Raw genomic sequence first — 23,119 nt, forward strand, 5'->3', positions numbered from 1 at the left:
ATGCCAGCAGGGCTGACATAGCGGTGGCATGATCAAGTGAGTGGGGACCAAGCATCCGGATGAATCTGATGAGCAATCTGTGAACCTTTATGTTATGTGATTCTCAGATAATTCACAGAGCCATTTAGTTAGTGTTGGCCTTTTGTTCTTGGCTCATATTGAATTATTTTGAAAGTGGGATGTGTGAGAAGACAGAGCACTGCTTTCCCTCATGCAGAAGTCGCTACTAAAGCAGGGTTGGCCAGCGTGGTGCCCTCCAGCTGTTGCTGAGCTGCAGCTTCCATCATCCCTGACCATTGACCATATTGGCAGGGGCTAGTGCAATAATTGTAGTCCAGCAACATCTAGAGGGAATAGAGTTGGCCACCCCCACTCTAAAAAGAAAAGTTGCCCGAAATGTCTTATAAATGTCTTATAAAAAGATGACCCATTGAAGGAAGCCTCCAGTTTAGAATCGAGGCCTGGAGGGTGTGATTGGCAAACATATTGAACTGGCCTATTTATAGTCAGGACTGCTCTAGACCTGTTTTTGTGATCACATATTATACGGCTTCCTTAATGCATTTTATGACTACTAATGTACTATATGGCTACTATTTGCACAGTGCAAATAGGTAAAATCTGAAGCTTTGACAACAGACCCACATCATGACTGGACAATGGCCAGTCCAGACAATAAGCAGGGATCCATTTTGTAGCAGGCTATATTTGACACCTGTGGTAGTGAGATGAACCTAGATATCCTCAGTTAACACTCCTGTCCAGTCTTCCCTAACCTGATTCCCTCTAGAAAAGATGTTTCTAGACTACAACTCCCATAATCCCTGATCATCAGTTTACTGGGGCTGTTGGAACCTGGAGACTGATGGAATCTGAAACTTGGCAGGTTAGGGAACGCAGCTGAAATCACTCAGCCATTTCCCTTCCATTTTTCATTATGAAATTGTTATAAAAATTCTGCAGTGACACCAGTGGTTAAATCCTGGCACAGACTGAACTATGCCTTGTGAAAGTTTCCTCCTTGCCTTAGCATCCTCTTTGTGCAGACTCTGTACTTTGATTGACCTCTACTACTTTCCATCCCTAGCACCGATGGCCCCTGTAGACACTGATCTCTTAAGTCATTGCCTTCACTTACAAAGTAATTTCAACAATCGTGTTGACAGAATCCCTGAATCCTTTCATTCCAGTCCTGGTCTTCACTGCTGTGGAGAATATCACCAGTACTTCAATCCATGGTGACTTAAAAGAATTTAGAGGTGAACATACAATGTCCCAAGCACTCTGCCATCATATCTGTTTCTGTGCCCTGTTGCCATGTGAACTCTTAAAATCTTTGCAGGAGGGCATCACACTTTTTCCCTCACAGAGCTTGCTACCAACTACATCAGAGGACAGAAGCAAACCTCCTGCATGATTACAGGCAACGCATCAAAGAGCAAGGAGCTTATTTGTGAAAAAGGTTGGGGCGGAATCCAGGTAGCTTGATCAAACCAGAAGACGAATGGAAGTGAAAATAAATACTCCTGTGAGGTAGAAAAAACACAAACTAATCATTCATTGAAGTGGCAACCCTGCTGCACTGACAAATCTCCAGGGATGGTGGGATACAGCAAGAAAGCCAACATTAAGAGGATACTTGATAGTTCAGCTGAATTGTCACTGCATGTCTGTGTAGTTGCTTCTGTTGTGGTGTGGGGCAGATAGCCAGAAAAGATTATAGTAAGCAACAAGTTTCAGACTTAATTCTTGAATTGCTTCTAGCTACGGATGCTCTAGTCAGTCTCTGAATGCTAGGGATGAGGGAAAAGCTTGGTTCACTTAGCATTTAATGATGAACCTATCTAATTTTCACTTTCCCAAGCAATATGCAAACTGAAACAAAACCATCCTTTGAAATTTGCACATCTACAAATTTCACAGTACTGTTCTCCACTCAGATAAATGCATATACTAGGGTAAAGCATACATAAAAATGCATAAGTTAATTAAAAATAGCATATAAAACAACATTATAATGGGGGGAATGGCTTTGCAAAAATGTATATATTAGGGAAAATTTGCATTAAAATGCTAATGAATTTTCATGAGATTTTTTTTAAAAAAAATTCAAAATAATGAGGAAATGTAGAGAACTGAACTTAAAACTGAGAAACTAAGAATTACTGAAATGGACAAATACATCCATCCCTACTCAAAGCACTGTACATTTACGCAGAATGAGGCCCATTCAGAGAAGAGGATTGTTGACAGGATCAAAGCTGGAGGGCAAGTTCACAGAAAGGTCAGATAAGCAAATAGGCAGGAGGCTTCTAGTTCATAGTACAGAGCAAAGCCAAGATCAAAAGCTGAGAGTTTATCCATGATTGAAATGAACTAGGGTGAAGGAGTTGAGATAGAAGAATGGGAGAGACACGACTTCCTTGAGAACAAGTGGATTCAGAAAAAGCAGGCCTGAGCTCTGGAATGATGTGTCCAGACTGGGTGAATGGGTAGTAAAATAGCAAATGTGGTTCAGTGTAAGTAAGCATAAAGTAATGCACATTGAGGCAAAAATATATAAATACATGGCAATTTCACATGCACACTAATTAGGATTCGAGCTGGCAATGACTGACCAAGAGTCCTGGCATAGTTTACTAAAAATATCAACCCAATGTGTGAAAGCTGTGAAAAAGATGAGTTCCATACTAGGGATTGTTAGCTGAGAGTGAATTTCTCTGATATCTGCTGATACTTTGAGAGTTTTTATTGTGTACTATTATATTCTAAGGGAGTATTGAATATTACTATAATTGATATAGGTTATTTTAAAGTCATCTTTTTATTGCTATTTTCTGCATTGTGTTGGATTGATATAAGTGGTGTGATCTTTGTTGTGTAGCACCCTGCTTGTGGTTAACGCTTAGCTGGAATGAAATATTCAACGCAGCAATAGAGAAATTAAAATAATAATTTATTTGTCAGACAAATAAATATGAGGCACAGTGGTATATGGTTACCAAGCTCTGGCCTGGCCTCTTGCCATTCTGGCCAGCACTTATATTTCTTTAATCCAGCCCCCTTGCTCCTCCTGTGGCTGCCTCTGTCCAATCAGCCTGGTTGAAATTCCTATTGGCTGTTTGCTAGAACCAATCACAAAAGATACACCCATTTCCTCTTGTCCTTTTATGGGAAACAAAAAGATATATATTCTTCTATCTATAAATGACAAATAAGTAGTAATATATCTTACATGTGTCTCAACAAGGAACCTTAATTACCAGCTCACCTCGCCCTATTGCCCTCCAAAACAAATGGTTAATCTTAAATTTTTATCTTAAACAGATGTCAAGGATCATCATTGAAAGATCTCCTTCCTTTGGAGGTCTCTAAACAAAAGCTTGACAACCATATGTATGCTCTAATGATGTTTCCTGCTTGGAACTCTTACAACTATATGAAATAAGAATCCATCATTTCTTAAATCCTTTGCATATTACATTTAAGCCAATATATTTAATACATAACATAAATAACCTTTTAAAAGGAAAAGAAATCTTAAAAGGATCTCAGTTTAAGAAATAAACAACTTTAGAAAAAGACTTCCCAAAATACTCTCTTCCTTTCTGCCAGCTAGATGCTTTTCCATTGCTCTTGACCTTTGAACCTTAGGAAAATATGGCTCAAGTTTAATGGGAGGCACATGGTTTTATTTTACTATTTACCCACTCTTAATTATGTTTATCTCTTTTTTTATCTTCTGTAATATGTAGGGTCAGTGTCCTCGCTCTCAGCCTGTAATTCCCTTTTTGACTTTGAGAATTGTTTTCTGCTATAAATCAGGGGGCCCCCTTGTCTAGGAGGAAAAACATTGCCAAGGTTCTTAGGCAGCTGCTCTTCTGCCTGGCATGAAACATTTGAAGATCTTTAAGCTCATTTTAAAATACAGGCCCTAATCAAGCCTTAATAAAAATGCAGGCTATGATTAGATGCCTCAGTTGTATATTTTGAAGTTTCCTCGGCTCGTAAACCAATGTGTGTACAGCAATATTGAAAGGCAGTACACAAATTAAAAGTGAAATGAAATGAAATTAGGAAAGGGATCCGAAATAAAAGCACCAATATCATATTCATCGCATTTGGGCTCATCTGCACTTACTTTTCCTCTGTTCTTTCCAGGCATGGCCCATGGTTTAAATCTCCATGTCCTAGCAGCCTCTTTTCTTTTCTCCAGAGTTTCCCCTGTGAGAACCCACTGTTTGAAGCTCAATTGGAGCAAACGGCTATCCGTGGAAAGCCCAAATTGATGCTTGCTCTGATTGAGTGCTAAAGAGTGGGTTTTCATGGGGAAAGCTTCAAGGCAAAATTTAAATAAGACATGCTCAGACACTGAGCTCTTAAGCGTAGATCTGTGCCTGGAAAGAGTGGGGCAAACAGTAAGAGTGGATAAGTCCTTTATACATATCTCTGGCGCAGCCACACCTGGAATACCCTGAACTAGATAGGTCTTATCTAACTGGGCTTTTCTTATGTTCTTATGAACAGGGAACCTTTAGCTCAGATGTCAGCTTTGGAAATATTCAAATACATATAGGGTTATGAGAGGGTTTTAAAAAAATGTTTGATGTTTTGTTATGTTTTTATATATGTTGGAAGCTGCCCAGGTTGGCTAGGGCAACCCAGCCAGATGGGTGGGATATAAATACTGTAACAAAATTATCATTATTAAAATTATTACTATTATTAATGCCTGGATCACTAGCTAAGAGCTTAATGGCTGGGAACACGGTCCTCCAACTAGAATAACTTCTAGAAACTGGCAGCTGCATGAACTGGAGCAATGTCCCCAATGTAAGGCCAGACATACCTAACAATGGCCACTACAAGCGGGAATGAAGAGTGTTTTTGTGTCCAAGTGTGAAGTTGGCAGATGGCTACTACTGTTGGGAGTAAAAGATTAGATCGGAGCAGTGTGTGGCACCACATGATAGAAGGAAGCCATTCCTTCTCTTTCCCTGTAGATATAATCACTACATAATTGACGAGGCACTTGATTGAGCCTTCCGTCTCAGCATAAATTATTGATCTCTGCTAGCCCATCTTTCACTGATATTATAGACCGCCAGGCCAAAGAGCACATCCTGTGCTACATTCTGATCTCAGATACGGAAGTGTACGTTTAGTAGAGTAGTATATTATTCAGAATTAACTAGGAAACCGAGTAAGAGAAGAACAAGAAGGAACCTGTTTTATACAGAGAGATAATGGTAATAACAGCAGAGGGATCCCGCCTCCCCCCTCTCTGTTCTTGAGGGAAAATGTGGCTGGAAAGGTATAGTGAATCCTTGTCTGATTACTAAGACTCCCAATCAGTACATCAGGCACATGGGTTGGTGCTGAAGCTTTCTAGAAGGCAAAAGCTCATCCCACCCCTTCTCACCGCCTTCTGCAGAAGGGGATCTATAGATCTCTCCTCAAGAGTTCCATTCCGTGTTACGTAGAAATCAGACCTACAGGGTGGCAAAACCTACCCTCTTGAATTCTTGCCCATTACATATCAGACAGGCACTGACTCCAGTTTTTTGACCCCCATCAAAGTCCTTCCTTTTTCAACAAGCCTTTTGAGTGAGGATTTTAATCTCCGTCTGTATTGGGCTTGCTTTTTTAAAATACATGTTTTTTATTGTTAGATCACTTGTGGGATATTTTATGAGAAGCAATTTATAATTTAAATAAATAAAGGGTAACAACATGCCTCGATTATGTTTATAAGGCGATCCTGCAATTTTCTTGCACCATACCCTTTGATGTGCAGTTTTGTGCAATGGAGACAACTTTGTGCAATGCTGCTATGCCACATCTGCTGTTAGTAGCTGTTCGTGAACTAGTGGCATTGATTTTGCATGTGGCACTCACGTGGCAGCCAGGAATACCTTGTGATGATGATGATGGTGCCTTCCAGCTGGTTTTGATGTTGTTGAGGAGTAACAAGAGACCCTCAGCACTCATTTGTTGGCATTGTAGATTTCAGGCCCAGGCTTTTAGAGACATTCAGCTTGTATACAATGACTTCTTTCTCCCCACTCTGAAATGAGCTTGGAAACATTTTCCAACAGCTTTTCTTCTCAGACTTCATTCTCGGTCTTCCAAAATGCACCTGTGTATAATATATGAATTCCATTCAAATCCCAAGCTTTTTCAACACTTTCTCAGGTATTTTTACCACCGGGTGGACAGAGATGAAACTGGGGGTCATTTTAATGTGTACATCAAATTGCTCTTGAGATCAGTATTTCATTCATTCATTCATTCATTCATTCATTCACTTTAATTCAGATTCTTATGTTTGAAAGCTCAGTGTGACTTAACACATAACTTACAGGGAGTCTCCCATCTAGGCATTGAGACCAGGCCATGTCTGCTTGTTGTCTTTGTCCATAGAGTTTTCTTGGCAGGGATACTGGAGTGGCTTGCCAGTTCCTGCTCCAGGTGGATCACGTTTGGTCAAAACTATTCACTATGACCTGTCCATGAAGGAGGAATTAAAGAACCTTTTAATGAGGGTGAAAGAGGAAAGCGCAAAATATGGTCTGAAGCTCAACATCAAAAAAAGGAAGATCATGGCCACTGGGCCCATCACCTCCTAGCAAATAGAAGGGAAAGAAATGGAGGCAATGAGAGATTTTACTTTCTTGGGCTCCATGATCACTGCAGATGGTGACAGCAGTCACGAAATTAAAAGACGCCTGCTTCTTAGGAGAAAAGCAATGACAAACCTAGACAGCATCTTAAAAAGCAGAGACATCACCTTGCCAACAAAGGTCCGTATAGTTAAAGCCATGGTTTTCCCAGTAGTGTATGGAAGTGAGAGCTGGACCATAAAGAAGGCTGATCGCCAAAGAATTGATGCTTTTGAATTATGGTGCTGGAGGAGACTCTTGAGAGTCCCATGGACTGCAAGAAGATCAAACCTATCCATTCGTAAGGAAATCAGCCCTGAGTACTCACTGGAAGGACAGATCCTGAAGCTGAGACTCCAATACTTTGGCCATCTCATGAGAAGACAAGACTCCCTGGAAAAGACCCTGATGTTGGGAAAGACTGAGGGCACAAGGAGAAGGGGATGACAGAGGTCGAGATGGTTGGACATTGTTCTCGAAGCTACAAACATGAGCCTGACCAAACTGCGGGAGGCAGTGGAAGACAGGAGTGCCTGGTGTGCTCTGGTCCATGGGGTCATGAAGAGTCGGACACGACTAAACGACTAGACAAGAACAACATGTCTGCTTAGCTTCAAGGAAGTTGTGGCATCAACATCAAATGTCACCAGATAAGTCACACACAGGGCCTTTCATGTGTGCAAGCAGGGAAGAAACTCTAGATTTATGCTATCACATTCCAGTTGTTTCTGGACTTAAGAGTGACACCTTCCCCCTCTGTCAATTAGGTCAATGTTTCACATGCTTTTGAGCTGGGTAGCTGAAGCTCTGCCTCTCTCACCTTCTGCATGGTTCTGAGCATGAAGCAAAGCTGAGTCTGGTATGGGAAGATGAGAGTCAGGGAGCATGCAACACGGTCCTCTCCTAGCTTAGGCCACAGAGTAGATGCTTTCATAAGGTTTGCCTTCACCATGTGACCTCCGCTGGCCTCTTCATGTTCAAAAGGCACCTCTGCTTGTCTGGTCTGTAGTGTGTCCTTGTTGCTAGACTCAACCCAATCCTCCTGCCAAGCACTGAGGTTGGCATTACTGGACAGGCCCTCAGGCCCCAGGACTCTCAAATTCCCACTTCCTGCTGCTTTCTCCCATCAAGTTTTTGCTACGCCAACCGTTCAGGCAGGAGAGAGGCAAAAGCAGCAAAAACCACTTTTTTGCTCTTCTCTCTTCAGACTGAGCCAGATCATCGCTCCATCTGGCTCACTATTGTCTAACAAACTTTATTTCATGGACCACTGCATGGAATACAGTTGCTAGGTATATATAAATGTTGAGAGAACAGGAAGCTTCCATATTTCGAGTCAGCCCATTTAGTTTTGTACTGCCTACACTGAAAGGCAGCAGCTCTTTGGGATTTCAGGCTACCTGGAGATGCAGGATGTTGGGCCCAATACCTTCTTCATGCAAATCAGATGCTCTACAACTTAGCTACAAGGACCGCCCGCCCGCCCCCCTTATTGCTGGGCCCGGAAGTTCAGAAGCAGCAGGGAAGGTGAGCAGGAAGCTTTGTTCACCTTCTAGCTGTTTGTCCAAATGTATGAAGAAGAGGAGGGAGAAGGAGTGGCTAGCTGAGTGGATAGGGCCCCTTGAGAACTCCCCCAAAACCTGGAGAAGGGACTGCTCCATGTTCAGGGCTGCCTGAGGACTCGAGGACTAAACCTCCTGTAATGGAAGAAAGGGAGGAAGTGTTTCTCGTCCTGTCAAATAAAGAAACAGATGGGGTGTTTTTGCGCCATTAGAAACATTGCAGCTCGTTGCCACGGTAACTGAAGGGAATATTTTTAATTATTATTTTAAATTCTTCATTGTCTTCATTAAAGGTAACAATAATAGCACTGAATAAACAAAGCAGAGCCCTGCTGTGCAAATCAGTCCCTCGATAAATAAAATTTAAAAGTTTGGCGTGCCTTGAATGCTGATTGTAACTGAAAGGGCAGAGCGACAGTCTGGGGATATTTTCTTGGAAAAGTGGTTGCTTGTAAGCAGGTAGTGAGAGAGTAGGTCTCTGCTGTAGTTCTGGCCTGTAAATCTGCCAGCACAGCTTAAGACTTAAGTTTGGGTGAAACAGATATTTGGTGGATAAATTCACCCCTCTGAAATATTTACCTTTCTATCTATCTAACATCTCCTTCTCCGTCCTTCCAATGTCAAAGCTTTACTTACAGCATGTTACAGCACTTAAAATCACAATACATTATAAAACAATACTTTCTACGTTAATACAAAGGAGACTGTTACAACAGATAAAATACAATCAATACTAAATGTATCATCTTCTTTGCAAGGCATAAGTCTGCTCAGAATAATAACAAAAGTATTCATAGTACAACAGAAGACAGCTAGAATTTGGGCTACCTAAGGCTGTGGCGCTGTGATCTAAAGCACTGAGCCTAGGGCTTGCCGATCGGAAGGTCTGCGGTTTGAATCCCCGCGACGGGGTGAGCTCCCATTGTTTGGTCCCAGCTCCTGCCAACCTAGCAGTTCAAAAGCACGTCAAAGTGCAAGTAAATAAATAAGTACCGCTCCGGGGGGAAGATAAACGGCGTTTCTGTGCACTGCTCTGGTTTCGCCAGAAGCGGCTTAGTCATGATGGCCACATGACCCGGAAAAACTGTATGTGGACAAACGTCAGCTCCCTCGGCCAATAAAGCGATATGAACGCCGCAACCCCAGAGTCATTCACGACTGGACTTAACTGTCAGGGGTCCTTTACCTTTACCTTTTTAAGGCTCATCAAGCAAATGTTTCCACAATAATGGTGCAGCCACCAACAAGGCCCTATTCCTTGTCATGATCAACTATGCCTCCCCTCTAGATGGTCCTTTCCACCTGATCTTAGGGATTGAGCAGGTTGGTAGGGAAGAAGTAGGAATCTTGGACCCAAGACACATAAGGCTTTAAAAGTAACCACCGACACGTTGAATTGTGCCTGAGAGCAAGGACTTCCAGTTTTTGCTAGTGGTGGCAGGGAGTGCAGGTCCAATCTGCTGACGGACCTGAGTTAATTACTGTAGATACATTGGTACATTAGCAGGCCTGGATTAAATGCTTGCAACTAGTTGAAATGGGCATAAGATTAAAAAGAAAAAATAATAATAATTAAACATAGATGTGAAATGTATAATAGAGAAAATTGTTTCAATAACTAACATATCTGTGCAAAATGTTATAAATGATTTGAAGCATTAGTAAGTTTTGATTAACTAAGTATACCGGTTAGAAAATTTGGCAAATGGGTATGGAAATGTAAGCGGATTTTGTTCATTTATAGAACAAGAAGAGGGGATGGGGGGAAGTCCGGAGATTCACGGAATCTAAAAAAAGGTTCAAAAAGGATATTGTAATATATGGGGATTGGGGGGTGAAAATGTTTTTGCTTTGTTTTTTAACTTACCAATGTTAATGTGGAATTTAATTGTGAAAAACAATAAAAAATGATTTACAAAAGAAAAAAAGAATTGATATTAGTAAAGGTGTGCATTACCACAGCCAGTTCAGATATCCTCGGGAATAGTAGCAGCTGGTGCATCAACCTAAATTGTATGGTGCTGGTACTGTTGTTGCCATTCACCTTAGATCACGCTATGATCCAGTAGTGGGCATTGATCTACCAGTTGAAAACCAATGATTTGGTGAATGCAATGATAGCAGGAAAGTTTTACCACAGAATTTCCAGAACAGCAGATGTCTATCAGAGCCAACATGGACCAATGATGCCATTAGTGCATGCCAGCACCTAGATGTCTCCTAATATGATGTCTGGTTTATGAAGGACCTTCCAAAGCCAGGAAAAACCTGCAGAAGAACTTGGTGATTAAAAAGAAAAGATTCAAAGATTCAAAGGCTAATGTTTTTATTGCCTATTTTTCACAAGTAGAACACAGTACACTTACATTTTCTTTTACAAACCGTTTCCTTCCCTGTTCCTTCCCTTTTTTCTCCCCTCCACCCTTCCCACATCCTGTTATCTCTCCTGCTTGGGTAGCATAGACAGTCTCTGGGGTCAAATAATAGAGAATAAATATGCAAAAATGTGTGAAGCTAGAAACGGCAAGAAAATCACAACTCTTTGAATGTAACATTTTCTTTGCCCTTCCACATTCATCGATCTATCTACACTAAAAAAAACTCACATTGGTTTTATACATGTTTAACTGGCGTGGATTCTCTCAAAGTATCCTGAAAATTATAGTTTTGTGAGGACACTGAGATCCATCTGCCAGAGATAACTTCATCAGTTTCCAGAGTTCCCTGGGGAGAAGAAATAACTGCAGCGTTGAACCATTTGAAGTCTGTTGTGTAGTTGTGCCCCAAGTGTGGGGTTTTTATTACTTATTTGTTGTAGGGAAACTAGGTGTCTTATTTTAAGTTATTGGGTCATTATTTCCAAGATCTGTGCATGGAATTTCTATTCCTCTATACATATTAACAAAAAGCAAGATGACTATAATTGCCCACTGTTGCATGACAACACTGTTGATTTTTCTTACAGAAATCAAGTGAGTCCTAGGATCACAGTCTAGGAGGTGCATGCATGTTATTCCTTTCTCCTGATGTATTTGTACCCTAGGAGGCTACATTGATAAACCCTTCTTCTGACACCCCTGGCTTATTTTCCATAGCTTGAATATATTTGTAACAAGAAATCACCAAGGCAGAAACATTTTTTTAATGACAAGGCTTGTTTGGGAAAGCATGCGAGTACAAATGAAAGTTGCCAATACGTCATAATCTTTTGTCTCATTACTGACTTTGCTGCCCATGTGCCCCAGTTTCCCATGTACACAGAGGCGAAGGGCAGCTTGAGGGTCTGTTACAATATGCTTGCTCCTTCATTACTTAGAGTAATCAGCCTTTAAATGTTCAGTAGGCATGCCCTACAAACCAATAAGGGAAATCCTCATCTCATTTATAATGAGCAACTAGCTTGAAAACATACCTATTTCTAGATCTGTGTTAGAAGACTTAATTCTACTGCCTTCTCATTTGCAACATGAAGAATCACACTGGATCTGCTGTGTCACATGGCCCAACACAATGGCCTTGTTCACTCATTGTGATGGTCGCAGTTGGTTTTAAGCCACTGTTTAACTGTGATCATGCTTCTGTGCTGTTGAGTGGGTTCCTTTGTGGCCCAACAGTGTTTTCACAGCTCTAACAAGCCATGCTATGGTTTGCAATGTCACCTAAACATGGATGATGCCATGGATGTTAATTTCTTGATTTATTTCTAGCTTACTACTCTTGGTTTATTTAAAACAGACCATGGTTCAGGTTCAGATGATATGACAGATCACAGTGTGGTTTGTTTGGGTCATGGGGGGGGGAGATAAGTTGTGCAAGGACCCACGTGGAAAGAGAGAGACTGACTTCTGTACTCTTCCACTTCCCCCTTTGTTCAATACAAGCTGTAGCTTTTTGCAACATGCAAATGAGACTGACTTGTTTTTCTTTTCTTTTGCTATCTGAGTTTTGTCTGAGCAGCCCTGGTAACCCTATAGGCCTACAGCTCATTAAGAAAATTAAAGCTCATGCATGCTGAGTGAATTCCAATAATGACTCAACAGCCAATGAACAGGCAGAAATCACTATCCAAACAGCAGGGACACCACTTTCATGGAACATAAAGGGCATGAAAAAACAGTTTGGAGGAACAGAAATAACCAGGCAGAAGCTACAGAGGTTGTTGGAATGGTATATAAAATGAGGACACTTCTCATCTAGAATGGGAAATGGATCGCTCTCATTTTCTGTAACATACAAACTGGTCTAATCTCCTCCGCTACTGCAGGGATAGTCAATGTGATGCCTTCCAGATTTTATGGACTACAATTCCCAACATTCCTGACCATTGGCCATGCTGATTGAGCTGATGGGAGTTGTAGTCCAAAACATCTGGTGGGCACAACTTTGGCTACCCTGATTTAGAGGAGGAGATTGGCCCAGTTCATTAGTTACTGCAAATGGGTGGGAGCCATCGCTCTATGGCTATTTCTCTTTCCATTCTGCTCATGTATGAATGTGCGGACCATATTACTTTCACATCTTACAAAGCAAGGCAGTGGATGTGCAAGGGAATCACCCTTATGCTGTTTGCTACTTGCTTGTCTCACTAAAAAAGAAAGCCACGTCTCTCTCCTGCAGGGAGATGTGTGAGTTTTCTTTTAAGGTGACACAATGTTGGATGAAAGGTTACTGAGCAAGTCACTTGCGCATCCGCTTTTCAACTTCATGTCACAACCGCAGAGCCACAGCAAATGACCTGAAGGAGATGAAATCCATCCATGGTGGATATTTCTATTCCTATCCAAAGCCCTGTCTTGTCTAGACTTCTCTTGAACAGCATCCATTTCAACACCACACCTAGGCAATGTGCAATTGCCAAATGTTGCAGAGCCTGGCACCAGATACAGTTGATGTTCTGCTCCAAGGTTCTGCATGCTATCATTCTGATTGTATAGCTGACCATTATACCACTGAACTCAAATTCGCTATGTTACTTAGGTCAAAGTATCATTTGCGTGGCGAGTTCCCGCCCCCCACCAGGATAAATAAAGACACGAGACACCATAATTAAGGTTAATTGGGCGAATTAGGCCACAACTTTATTGAATTCAGGAATGAGAGGCATTGGCTTAGGCATTGGTCCTATTGACTATCCGGCTCCAGCCCATTTGCTGGAAACACGGGGAAGGGATAACACTTTATCGGGGGAGTCTCCTGCAGAGGCACGTCGACTAGGAGCTCCCCCGGGTCACCGCTCTGGGGCGTGCCTTTGGCCCACACCTCCATAGGCTTCGGACAGGGCCACGCCCCCCGGAGTCCTTTAACAGACCACCCTTCGCTCACTGGGGGGAGGTGATGGCGTTCCTCCCCCCACACACATCCTCTTAACCCCTTCTTACCAATGCCTACCACCAATGCCGAAAGGTTGTGACGAGTTGCTACGAGGTAGGCGAAAAACCAAAAGGCTACAAATTGCCAATTGGGAAAAATTCCTACCATGCCCCTTGCGGTGACCGACCGAAGTCCATAGCAAAGTCAAATACCTACCTAAAGCATACCTAAAGGGAGGGAGTGTGGGAAAACGTGAGGGCTGGCCGGCGAAAAGAGGGCGAGCCTCCTCTGTGCTGGCCCTAAATAGGGCAGACCCGGCCGGGATTCTCCTGTTCTCGCGGGGGCTGAAACCAGCCCCCGCTCATGTGGGGGTGGGGGTGAAGCCCGCAACCCCACCTCCTGGGCAGGCCGGAAGTGGCTTTAAAAAACAAACAAAACCAGATTGGTGCTTAAACACGTCAGGAATTAAAGATACGGCTTGATACTGTTGCTGCTGTTTTTCCTCTTCCTCCTTTGAATGGGCCTCTCACCAAAGGATTCAGCATCCAAGCAACAGATCCCATCCACACGTCCACTTGTCCCTTATTTAGTAAGCATAGGTCCAAGCTGTTTTCTGCTTTAACCATGCATTCTAGGCACGGGTCTGAGTGGTTTTCCACTTGCCCAGTTCCTTTCACAGGGAAAATCCTCCCTTCAGCTCTAAATAGGAGCAAACATCAATCCAGAGACAATCCAGAGACAATCCAAATTGCCATTTTAAAGAACTGTTTTCCCTGGGGGAAAGCAGAGGAACAAGAGGAAGTGTGGATAACAGTGTCTCCTGGCATGGGCTGAATTGCCAGGGGTGTTTAGCCTGCCACAAACTGGCAACGGAGTTCCCTTGAAAATCTATGTTAGTTTTTAAGTTCATGAAATTGAACACCAGTCGCCAGTATGTGTGACTTCATCTATATTTGGACCCTGACATGTGGGGTGGGGAGGGGATTGGCTCTTTGCTATGATCTTGATTTGGATTGGGGGTCCCACATAAGCATTTGCACAGAACAAACCCCTCTCCTTCGCTTCAATGGGAGCTTTTTTCTCTTTTGCAAATTTCTGGCATCCCCCCCCCCAAAATCTGAATTGGCATCCTAGTCTGGACTGGCAGGGGGGCAAGGGAAAGTGTGGATAAGCCCTTAGTCTCACAGGCAAACTTTTTCCTCTTTCCCCTTTGCTACTGCATAAGAATGGTGCAACGTTCCTGCTTAGCAGTTCTCTTGTGGGCTGAAAGCAGCACTTGCAGATAGCATCCTTGCCCTAGTTTCTTCTTTTTCTTCCCCTCCGCACTCCCCGCATCATGGCATCTATTGTGGGCAGAGAGAAAGAGGAGGGAAGTGGGTTAGAAGAGGACCCTTCAGGTCTCCATGCTTCCCTTCCCTGCCATCATTCCAGAGGGCAGAGCACCTGACCTCTCTAATTTTATCTGCGAAGGTGCAGCTCTATCTTTTTCAAAGCTGTTTTCAAAGTGACTCTGATAAGAGAACTGCCTACAGTTAGGACTATAATGATTATTCAAAGCATTAATCAGTGGGAAATTATGCCTGTTACTGATTAGCTAATTACTGCAATCAAATATTCTCTCTGCTCTTTGGAACAGTGGATACGGCATGGGGAGAAGGATGGGGAGGGAACACAAGCGGAAAACATATAACAGGAGAGAGAGAGAACTGACAAGGTGTACCTTGATTTGAGGAGATCCTCAAACAGGAGTGGGAGATGGAGGTTCCTTAAAAAAACAAAACACCTGAGAATGTTCTCCTTGCACTGAAGTCCCTTGATTGGTTTTTTTCGACCCCTCAGTACAACAGTTTAATGAAATGATGGGCTAGAACAGGAGCAATTCATAAAGTGGCAGTAAGCAGCACACAGTGACCTTTGCTAATGGTAGCAAATTACAGATTCAATAATGCCACTTAGGGCTATATGTTTGGGGCAGCTTTACCAGCTCTCCACTTTGTACAAACATATGCCTCTCCCTGCTAAGACTTTTGGCAGTGGCTGCGTTGGTGGAGCAACCGGGGAGCGAGGGAGGAAGAGACAAATGGAGTTTGTACAGAGTTGCTTTTCTGTTCCATGGATTCACCAGGAAAGGCTTATTCGCCACAAGTGAGCTGGAGTGCAGATGCCCAGATGAGAGTCAAAGATTGGGGAAAGGAGTAGTTTTGGCCACCGTGGATCATGTTAACTTCACAGGGGTTAGTTATTCCTCCGTTACCACCTTCTTCTGCTTCTCCTCCTTGAGCATCCAAAACGTTCATGGTGCTTTGCACATATGAGAGGAGAGGGTCTTTCAAGTTGAACATTGACACTATGGAAATGATAGAAGAAAAGGAGGTCGTGGAGGAGTAAGCAGGGAAGGAATGTGTTATTATTTCAGGGCACTTGGGATTGGTAATAAGTTGAAGAAGAAGAAGAAGAAGAAGAAGAAGAAGAAGAAGAAGAAGAAGAAGAAGAAGAAGAAGTAGTGGTGTGGGTTGTGATGATTATGTGCTTTTTTAAACTGTGGGTCAGGGATCCCCAGTGGACCTCAGGGTCAGCCCACCCATGAGGCAAAGTGAGGTGACAGCCTCAGGCGGTAGGATCTACAGGGGCAGCAGATCCTGCTGTACAGAGCTATTGCCTGCTTGCTCCTGGTGTAGATCTCCACTCACTCCTTCTTCCCTGGTGGGGAGGGAGGCACCTTTTGTGGTTCATCTGAGGTGCAAAAATGTCTTGGGCTGGCCCTGTTCAGTACCACACTGTTGCCTTGTTGTTCCCCACATGTGCAGTGTGTGGACACATATGACAGCAGGAATTGTTCAGAGAGCAACGCAAGAGTGATGCTCTAGCATGCAAAGTTGGGGGCGAGGAAAGGGAAGGAGCCAATGGAAAGAAAGGAACCTGTGCCTTTTGGCCCGTCTCTTACACACACACACACACACACACACACACACACACACACACTCCATCTGCTGCCATTTGGTTACTAGCTTCCCCCAGCACCACCATTTTGTGACTGGTGAGCCTCCGTAATTTTCACTCCTCTCAAGTGGACCCTGGGGTAGAAAGTGTGAGAACTCCTGATTTAGGGTGTTTGAAGTTCTAAACATATATTATTTTCTTGTAATTGCATAAAGTAGAGCAGTGTTATCAGCCCCATATTACAGATGGAAGGCTGAGTCTGAGAGAGCAGGGTGGGGCGCTTCCTTAAGACTACCTGTTAAGTTCAAGATTCGTCCCAGCGACCACTGTTAAGTAACCAGACATGTGACATAGAGGTGGCATGTATAGGTGCTATCAAATCTATTGTGAAGTCATTCAAGAGACATATTTGTTGACGCATGAATTCCTGAATAATAGCTAATGGGACAGTTCATATATAAATAATGTCCCAGGCTCCCGTATAAATAATGAAGGGGGAAAGAGGCATTTTATTTTTATTTTCCCCATGATTTCTGACAGATAATGGTTGAATAATTGCATTTTAAATTGACGTAGATTTTCTACCCAGGAAGGTTTAGTTTTTTAAAAAGACTGTAAATGCTAATTGCTGTTTCAAATTCAAAATGCAGTGTTTGGTGAGAAAGAGATTCATATTGCATTCAGGATTCTGAAAAATCATTTAACATAATATTAGCTTCTTACCAATTTTATTTTAAGCCTCTAGAATTAGTCCCTTTACCCCCCAGCTGAGTCCTTGCCTCTTTTAGCTCCTCTGAAATTATGAGGTTTTCTTGTTGTTGTTCTTGAAGTACAATTCAAAGGGAAATTATTCTGTACAAGGAACGTTGAAATAAACAAGACTTGTCCATTCAATGTCCCCAAAGGACTGTGCACATAGACTTCAGTGGGCTCTGGCTAAGGTGCACAATCTACTCGGAGGATGCACTTGGGAACAGAGCTAATACTCCATGAATTCATATACATTTAGCATTTCCAAACATGTGAGCATTTGACTTCACAGCACATCAGTATCACATTTCCTGCTATTTTTGTGGGTAGTTGGTACTAATAATAAATTGCAAGCCATATCTCCGGTAACATTTTCACCGTAAGGGCAACAGAGATAAGGTCATGCTCCAAGGCAATCATGCAGTATCCAAAGGAACTGAAGAAGGATGTGAAAAAGATCTGCAGCAGACCACCATAATGGGCAATAAGATGGTGTTTATGTGGTGGTATTAGGATTATCGCCATCATTGACTTTTATTATTTTTATTATTAACCTGTCCTTCCCTCTAAGGTTTTAAAACAGGTTACAACAATTAAAACACAATATTAACAATAGTTCAGATCAAGTTAAATAAGAAATAAGATGGGGTGTGGGTGGGTGGGTGGGTGTACGTGTGTGTGTGTGGAAAGCCAGGGTGAAGAGTAAAAAAGGTAAAGGACCCCTGATCCCTGTCAGTTAAATCCAGTTGCAAACGACTCTGAGGTTGCGGCACTCATCTTCCCTTACTGGCCGAGGGAGCTGATGTTTGACCACAGACAGTTTTTCCGAGTCATGTGGCCAGCATGACTAAGCCGCTTCTGGCAAAACCAGAGCAGCGCATGGAAACGTCATTTTCCTTCCAGCTGGAGCAGTACCTATTTATCTACTTGCACTTTGATGGGCTTTCGAACTGCTAGGTTGGCAGGAGCTGGGACCAAACAATGGGAGCTCACCCAGTTGCAGGGATTTGAACAGTCGACCTTCCGATCGGCAAGCCCTAGGCTCAGTGGTTTAGACCACAGCACCACCCGCATCCCCTAGGGTGAAGAGTAGTTTCACTGAATTCTCTTAGAAAGTAATTGCTGGGGCTGGGCCAAATCACATACATAAAAAATTATAAATCACTGTAGATCTCTCTGCCAACCTGCTGTCTTTGAAACTGGAACGATCTGTGTGTTAGTTTGTCCCAAACCTAATCTTATATCTCCAAGAAAAGCCATGTTGTACAGCCCTTTTTGATTTTTAGACTACACCACTTCACATAGCAGGTAGTAGATTTCGTGTTTGAATTGTCTCTCCATAGCAAGAGAAGAATATCAGGAAGAAGGCTAGGCTGAGGTTTGCTTTCTTCCTGATGCAATAACTTCTCACCTATAGAAAATGATTTCTATGGGGTAGCATCATTCAAGCATGCAAACCCCTGCTTGCATTCTGAAGTGCTACAATGGAAGGAGGGTTTATCATATATATATATATTTCATTTCAGGAGTGCTGTTAACTCCCCCCACCCCACCCCAAATGGTCAAACTTTATGTTTAATGGTCTCTGGCATGCCATGACCACTTGCCATTGCATGTGTGGCAGCTGTGCACCACTTGAAAGGCAAATTCCAAACTAGAGGACAGCAGCACTGTGCCTGTAAACACCTTACTTGATTTTGCTGGGCATGCATAGTCCTGCTGAGATTCCATCATCATTCGGTATAGGTAGAATATCTATTGCATTGCATTATATACAATGTTATATCAATGTCCATTCTGTGATATCCATCTATCCATATCATCTATCTATCCTGGACACTGTCCAATATCTTGGGAAAGCTGGGAGAATGTGAAGACAGGCACAGTACAAATGTATGCATCTCTCTCCCCGCCTCCCGCCCCACTTCATGTGCCAAAATGCTAGGTTAATAAGTAAGCTTGCACACATAGAACTGCGATGATGATGATGATGGTGGTGGTGATGATGATAATAATAATAATAATAATAATAATAATAATAATAATAATAATAATAATTTATTATTTATACCCCGCACATCTGGCTGGGCTTTCCCAGCCACTCTGGGCGGCTTCCAAAAAAATATTAAAATACTGTAATACATCAAACACTAAAGCAAGATGAAACAAAAGTGTGGGGGGGGGGAGCATGAAGGCAGCTAAAGCGCTGTATGAGTAAATGAGAGATTAACTCAAGCACAAAGCCTGGATCTTCTGCCGATTAGATAAGGGTGAGTAGGAAAATGAGAGAACACTAGAGGAGTGGGAATTTGAATTACCCATTCCTGAGCCTCATTGCAGTGACAGACCCTCAATGAAATGAACGCAGACAAGAAAGGCTAAGAGGGGAGACACCAGGGGCATGGGAGGCGGGAGAGAGAATAGGGGAAGGCATCACACTTAGCCTAGGAAGAAAAGACAGATCCAAAATAAACCCACAGAGACAGATGAAATTTGTTTCTTCAACTAATCAGCTTCTCCAGGGTTAATCTGGTTGTGCCAGCCGGAAACAACTAAACATGTGGCCTCTCTGACCTCCATCACGTTCTGCCAGCTGGGTTGGGGGGCTGGAAAAGGGAGAGATTGAGACAAATATTTAAAAGCTCAGACATTCAGTCCAGAGCTAAGGCTGCCTCCTGTGCTTAATTTTCCAAGTGTCTGATGCTGGGGGTTCAGCAAGTATACTTGGAATCCACACAGGCATGTTCACCAGAAATCTGCTGCTAAAACGGCAGTGCAAGGAATGGTTACTTAGTGGTTTATGAGAGCCTCTGCCAGTGCAGTTGCAGTTCAAGGTTGGGTAGGGATTGTGGGTGGGCAAGTGAAGTCTTCCGGCAGCCAGAGCAGGTTTCTTAATGGTTCCAACCAGCCAGGAAGTGTGGCCCAGGTTCCTTTACAAGGGTCTGGCAGTCTTAGCTGACTCGTCCTGACTTATCAGAGTCAGGTTTTCTTGACTTGTCCATAGCCAGATGATGCAACATAGGTGACCTACTGTTGCATGCCGCTCCAATCTCTGAGTGATGTGAGATTTCTGGAGTTCCAGGCACTTAACTGGGGTCTGTGTTTCCTTTTGGAAAATGAAAGGACAGTGGAGACTGTGGCGTTTTATGATATATGGTTTATTTGCACATATACGCAACCCGAACCTACAATGGCAGAGTTCACAGCATTCACACCCCAAGAGGGCTTCTTCCATAGCCACAGCAGCCTTGGATTTAAGCAGACCCCAACCATGGCTCTCAATTGTTGCTCTCCGACTCTCCCTCCAGCCTCTTGCTCATTATCTCTGTTGCATAACTCCTAACTGCCATCCTAAAACTCAAAATGAATGCTGGCACAATGCTGGCATTGTGTTTTAAACTAACTCTCAGTTGAGGGAGGCAGCCCACTCCTTTGCAAATGAGATTTGGCCTTTGTCTTGTTGGCTCATCTCCAGGGTATCACCTCAAAGGAAAGTAGTCTGACTTATTTAGTTAGCCATACTTGTTGATTCTGTAGGATTAAAGGGGTGTCTGACACACAGCTTAATACACATGGGTCTAGATTTGATTCTAACTCATGGAAGTCTGACACACAGTTTTGACACACTAAGCCTTCATTAAATTCTAACACTACGTAGCTAGATCTGGAATCTAGGGTGACTTGCACCCACATACCTGTATCAATACACATCTACCAACCCTTGAGTCAACACAGCATGAAATCTCCTTGTAGGCTTGATCTGCAACAAGCATGTGTTCACTCTCAATCACTTCCTCTAGTTAAGTGATGACACTGAAAGTAGGTGAGCGTTAAGCACATGGCAATGTCACTGTCCTGGTTCTTGGTGGACAAAGAACCTGAGCAATATTATGGGAGTGTATTTCCAGCTACCCCACCCCTTGCCTTTTCAAACCTTATGAGAAGCTGCTGCAGGAGAGGGAGAGGGACAGGGAGCAAGACCGTGAAGGGGACCAAGGTGGATCTGCCAAGCTCCCTTGTTATTTTTACTGTTTGAAGTTGTTAATGTAAACTTGTTAAAGATCCTTGAGGATTCTCTAGTCCAACACTGATAGTACTGAAATGTTGTTGTTTTGTATGTTTATGTGTATGTGTGTGTATTGCTATTGTGTTGTTCGTTTAGTATGTTATTATGAAAATTTTTGGCAGTGTATGATTTTGAAGTGCATTTCTGTTTCCTTTGATGTAGACTGCTTGGGCTTGATATTTATTTATTTATTTATTTATTTATTTATTTATTTATTTATTTATTTATTTGGAAAAGCGGCATGCAAATAAAATGATGCTGATGCTGAACACTGATTCTGGTTCCACCACTGTACCAAGACTTTTATTTTCCAAGCTGACATTTGGCTTCCTGAACTGTTAATTTTAATCTCCCTCACATGTTCATTGTGGTTCGCTGCGTATTTTATTTCCGGATTTAACATGCTGTTTAGATAGTAGAGTGCCTTGAGCATTTCTTTTAAATAGAAAGGTAGGGCAAAGATACTTCAAACCAACAAATACAAACACACAGCCTATGGGCATGCCTTGAGCATTGTCTCCTCCCGTATATGTAATCTGTTCTGTATCTGAGCTCCTGCTCCATTTGCCCCTACCAGCTGAAGTGTGGCAGGTATGTTCTAAGAACCAGGCATTCTCAGCAGAGGCTGGTGCCTTATGACATGAGCTCTCCAGGGAAACCCATCAGACCCCAACACTGAGTACCTTCAGGTCTCAGGCAAAAAGCTGGCTTTTCTAAAACGTCTTTGGGATCAGCTGATCTTTACATTCCCCACCTTCCTGCTGATCCCTATTGTGAACCACCCTGAGATCTATGGATGAAGGGCAGTATACAAATTACAGTGGTACCTCTGGATGCGAACGGGATCCGTTCCGGAGCCCCATTCACATCCTGAAGCGAATGAACCCACGCCCGTGGGGGGGGGTCACGATTTGCCGCTTCCGCGCATGCGCATGACGTCATTTTGAGCGTCTGTGCATGCGCGAGTGGCGAAATCCGAAAGTAAGATGCTCCATTACTTCCGAGTCGCTGCTGAGTGCAACCCGAAAATGCTTAACCTGAAGCTACTTCAACCCGAGGTATGACTGTATTATTATTATTATTATTATTATTATTATTATTATTATTATTAGAGACACAAAAGGCATAATCCTCCTGGAGGTTCTGTGGAAAGCACAGTGAAATTAATGGGAACAGTACAGGTGTATGTGTGTGTCAGGGACATAGGAAGCTGCCTTATTCCGAGTCAGACCATTCTTCCATCTAGCTCAGTACTGCTTACACCAACTGGCAGCAGCTCCCCAGGTTTCCAGTGCAGGCACATTCCCAGCATCTCCTACCTGATACCTTCTGCATGCAAAACAGATGCCCTACCCCTGAGCTACTGTCCCAGAAGGCAGTCCTCTATGTAGCCACCTTGAGCTCCATGGAGAAAAGGGAGAGATATAAATGCAACAAATAAATAAATAAACATAATTATTTGAAGGGCTGACCAGTCCAAATCTACTTTAAAGTTCAATAACCCTAAGAAGGGAGAGCAGGAGGGTCCTTGAAGTTGCCCACCAACAATCATCACCTGGATGGACAGCTGACTGAACACAGAACAGCTGCTTACAGCCTTCCCCACTATGACAATATGTATTGTAAAGGTAAAGGTAAAGGTAAAGGGACCCCTGACCCTTAGGTCCAGTCGTGACCAACTCTGGGGTTGTGGCACTCATTTCGTTTTATTGGCCGAGGGAGCCAGCGTACAGCTTCCGGGTCATGTGGCCAGCATGACTAAGGCGCTTCTGGCGAACCAGAGCAACACACGGAAACGCCGTTTACCTTCCCGCCAGAAGGTATTTATC

General features: G+C 43.0%; 1 long non-coding RNA gene across 1 annotated transcript in view; it reads right to left on the minus strand.

Annotated features, from left to right (window-relative positions):
* Positions 1–1,495: 1,495 nt before the first annotated feature.
* Positions 1,496–23,119, minus strand: part of LOC307212284 — a 49,675-nt gene continuing 28,051 nt past the window's right edge. The window contains exon 3 of the long non-coding RNA XR_013836938.1: positions 1,496–1,526. This is a non-coding gene — a long non-coding RNA (uncharacterized lncRNA). The remainder of the gene's footprint in view (positions 1,527–23,119) is intronic.

This window comes from Podarcis cretensis (genome assembly GCF_951804945.1).
Source record: "Podarcis cretensis genome assembly, chromosome: 3".
NCBI classification, from domain to species: Eukaryota; Metazoa; Chordata; class Lepidosauria; order Squamata; family Lacertidae; genus Podarcis; species Podarcis cretensis.